Genomic DNA, 5,352 nt, shown 5'->3' on the forward strand with positions numbered 1-5,352 from the left:
CACAGAGACGACACAGACACGCACATGGCACAGAGACTACACAGAGACGACACAGACACAGAGACGACACAGAGACGACACAGAGACGACACAGAGACGGCACCGAGACTACACCGAGAATACGACACATACACTACACAGACTCGACACCGAACCAGATAAACCACCGAGACTACTCTCTGAGTCTTATCGTTGAACAAGATAAGACACAGAGATTACACAGACACAGAGAAGACACAGAGACGAAACAGAGACGGCACAGAGACGATAACCAGACGACTCATAGACTACGACACAGAGACAACATGGAGACGACACATAGACGACGAAACCGAGACGACACGCCGACCACACCGACACAGAGACGACTCTCTGTGTCTTCTCTGTGACACAGAGATGACACAGAGACGACTCTGTGTCGTCACTTGGTCGTCTCTTTGTCGACACAGAGACTACACAGACACAGAGACGACACAGAGACGAAACAGACACGACACACAGACGATACAGAGACGACACACACAAGACACAGAGACGGCACAGAGAGACGACACAGAGACGACTCATTGACGACACAGAGACGGCACAGAGACGAAACAGAGACGACACAGAGACGACACAGAGATGACACAGACACAGAGACGACCCAGACACGAATCAGTGTCGTCAGTGTTTCGTCTCTGGGTCGTCTCTGTGTCGACCCAGAGACGACACAGAGACGACGACACAGAGACGACACCGAGACGACCCAGAGACGACACAGAGACGGCACAGATACGACACATAGATGACGACAACGAGACGACTCAGTGACGACACAGAGACGACACAGACACAGAGATGACACCGAGACGACAAAGACACAGAGACGAGACAGAGACGACTCAGTGTCGTCTCTGTGTTGTCTCTATGTCGTCTCTGTGTCGACACAGAGACGACACAGAGAGACGACACCGAGACGACAAAGACACGACACCGAGACGACACCGAGACGACAGAGAGACGACCCAGACACGACGAAACAGAGAAGACAACGACACGACACAGAGATGAAAACGACCCAGAGACGACAAAGAGATGACGCTCTGAGTTGTCTCTGTGTCCCCGACACCACACCGAGACGACCCAGAGACGACCCCGAGACGGCTCCGAGCCGCCCCCGCGACGACGACACCGAGACGACCCCGCGACGACCCAGACTCTGAGACGACACAGAGACGACACAGTGTCGTGTCTGTGTAAACACCCAGAAGCCACACAGAGACCACACACAGCAGCCCCAGAGACAACACAGAGATGCCACCGAGTCGTCCCAGAGTCGCCATAGAGATGTCACAGAGACGATCACACCGAGACGACACAGAGACGACACAGCGTCGACTCAGAGACGACACAGACACTGAGACGACACAGACACAACACCGCGACAGAGACGGCACCGAGATTAATAGTTGTCGTCTCTGTGTCGTCTGAAGTATTAAAGAGTTATTAAACAGAGACGACACCTATCTTACACAGAGACTACACAGCTATGGAAAATAGACGACTACGACCTGACGACATCTAGATGCCCACGAGACGACCCATAGACTTTGCAACAGACACCCCGACGACAAATCTAAGAATCTCAAACGCATCTATGGGACGTCTCTGTGACACAGAGACGACACAGAGACGACACAGAGACGACACAGAGACTGAGACGACACCGAGACGCCACCGAGATGGCACATATACGACACATAGACGACTACACATAGACACCCCGCATACCACACATAGACGACGACCAAGCGACTACCCGCCGACCACCCAGACACAGTGACTACACCCAGACGACACTCTGATTCATAAAAGTGACACCGATAAGACAAAGAGAAGACACAGACCCACAGACTACTACGACACGAACCAGACCTACGAAACCGACACGACACAGAGACGACCCAGAGACGCCTCATAGAGACTACAGAGAGAAGACACAGAGAAGACACTGATACGTCACAGAGACGATCCAGAGACGACACAGCGTCGACGACACCCAGACAAAAACGAGACGACACCGAGAGACCCAAGACACAGAAACTACACAGAGAGAACACAGACACAGAGACGACACAGAGACGACTCTCTGTCGTATCTGTGTCGTCACTTTGTCGACACAGAGACGACACCCAGAGACGACACAGAGACGACACAGATACGACACCGAGACGGCACAGAGACGATACAGAGAAGACACAGAGATGACGACACAGAGACGACACAGAGACGAAACAGAGACGACACAGAGACATACACGACACACAGACGACTCTGTGTCGACTCTGTGTCTTATCTGTGTCGACACAGACCCCAAACACAGAGACGACACAGAGACGACACAGAGACGACACAGATATGGCACAGAGACGACACAGAGACGACACAGACACAGAGACGACACAGAGACGAAACACACACAGAGACGACACCTACACGACTCTGTGTCGACATTGTGTAGACACAGCTACGACACAGAGAGATGACACAGAGACGACACAGAGACGACACCGAGACGACAAATAGACGGCATAGAGACGACCCAGAGAAGACACAGAGACGAAGACACCGCGACCACACACACAACACACCAAGACCACACCCATACAGAGACGACACAGAGACTACACATACACCGAGACGACACAGAGACGACTCAGTGGCGTCGCATTGTCAACACAGAGACGACACAGAGAGACGACACAGAGATGACACAGAGACGGCTCTGTGTCGTCTCTGTGTCTCTCTGTGTCGTCTCTGTGTCGTCTCTGTGTCGTCTCTGTGTCGACACAGAGACGAAACAGAGAGACAACACAGAGACGACACATAAACGACACAGAGGTGACACAGAGACGGCACAGAGACGACACAGAGACGACACAGAAACCTAGACGGCCCCGAGACGACAAACAGACGTCTACGAGACGACAGAGAGTCTACACAGAGTCCACGACCCATAGACGACACTGAGACGAAACAGAGACAACACAGACACTGAGACGACACCGAGACGACTCTGTGTCGTCTATGTGTAGTCTCTTTGTCATCTCTGTGTCGACATATAGACGACACAGATAGACGACACAGAGACGACACAGAGACGACACAGAGACGGCACAGAGACGACACAGAGACGACTCTGTGTCGTCTCTGTGTCGACACAGAGACGACATGCAGAGACGACACAGAGACGACACAGAGATGGCACAGAGACGACACAGAGACGACACAGAGACGACGACACAGAGACGACGCAGAGACGACACAGAGACGACACAGACACAGAGATGACACAGAGACGACTCTCTGTATCGTCTCTGTGTCGTCTTTGTGACACAGAGACGACACATAGACGACTCTGTGTCGTCTCTGTGTAGTGTCTGTGTGGACACAGAGATGACCCAGAGAGACGACACCGAGACGACACAGAGACGACACAGAGACGACCCAGAGACGGCACAGAGACGAAACCGAGAAGACGACACAGAGACGACACAGCGACGAAACCGAGACGACACCGACACAGAGATGACACAGCGACGACTCTCTGTGTCGTCTCTGTGTCATCTCTGTGACACAGAGACGATACACAGACGACACAGAGACGACCCAGACACAGAGACTACACCGAGACGACTCTGTGTCGTCTCTGTGTCGTCTTTGTGTTGACACAGAGACGACACCGATAGACGACACATAGACGACACAGAGACGACACCGAGCCGACACTTACACGACACAGAGACGACACAGAGACCACACCGCGACGACTCAGTGTCGTCTCTGTGTAGCCACCTAGACGACACCGAGAGACGACACCGAGATGACACAGAGACGCCCCAGAGCCGCCCCCGAGACGCCCCAGCGACGCCACAGCGACGACCCCGAGACGACAACAAAGAGACGAGACAGAGAAAAAACAGAGACGACACCCAGACAACACAGACACAGAGACGACACAGAGACAGACACGACACAGAGACGACACAGTGACGTCTCTGTGTCTACACAGAGACGACACAGAGAGACGACACACAGACGACACAGACACAGAGACGACACAGAGACGACACCGACACAGAGACGACAAAGAGACGACACAGACACCGACGACTCTGTGACGACTCTGTGTCGTCGGTTTGTCGTCTCAGTGTCGACACAGAGACGACACAGAGACGGCACAGAGACGACACAGAGACGACACAGATACGACGACACAGACACGACACCGACACGACACAGAGACTACGAAACAGAGACGATACGTAGACGACTCTCTGTGTCGTCTGTGTGTGCACACCCAGACAACACAGAGATAATACACTGAGACGACACTGAGACTACACAGAGACAACAACGAGACGGCAACGAGACGCCACAGAGACGACCCAGAGACGACGACACACAGAAGACACAGACACGACACACAACCGACACAGAGACGACACAGAGACGACACAGACACAGAGACGACACAGAGACGACACAGAGACAGAGACGACACCGAGACGACTGTGTGTCATATCAGTTTCCAAAAAGCGACTACCCAGAGAGACCTAAACTATACTACACAGCTAATACACATATACGTATCCTATACTACACACAGACGACGAAACATAGACGACACAGAGACGACACAGAGACGAAACAGACACAGAGACGACACACAGACGACTCTCTGTGTCGTCTCTGTGTCGTTTCTGTGACACAGAGACGACACAGACACAGAGACAATACAGAGACGACACAGAGACGACACAGAGACGACGACACAGAGACGACACGGAGACGACACAGAGACGACGGCACAGAGACGACACGCAGACCACACAGACACACAGACGAAACAGACACTAATAGATTTTTCTAAAATGTGACCCCGAGACGACACAGATACGACACCCACCCCGAGACGACACCGCGACGACACTGTGTCATATGTTTGTCGGCTCAGTTACGACACATAGACTACACAGAGACTAAACCGACACGACACAGAGACGACACAGAGAGACGACACACAAACGACACAGAGACGGCACTGAGACGATACAGAGATGACACAGAGACGACGACACAGACACAGAGACGACTCAGAGACAACACAGACACAGAGACGACACAGAGACGACTCTCTGTCGTCTCTGTGTCGTCTCTGTGTCGACACAGAGACGACACCGAGAGACTACCGAGAGCCGACACAGAGACGACACAGAGACGACACAAACACAGAGACGACACAGAGACGACACATACACAGAGCCGACACCGAGACGACTCTGTGTCGTCTCTGTGTCGACACAGAGA

Source organism: Artemia sp. Qi Xiang Cuo, unplaced genomic scaffold, assembly GCF_049724085.1.
Source record: "Artemia sp. Qi Xiang Cuo unplaced genomic scaffold, ASM4972408v1 HiC_scaffold_3241, whole genome shotgun sequence".
Lineage (NCBI taxonomy): Eukaryota > Metazoa > Arthropoda > Branchiopoda > Anostraca > Artemiidae > Artemia > Artemia sp. Qi Xiang Cuo.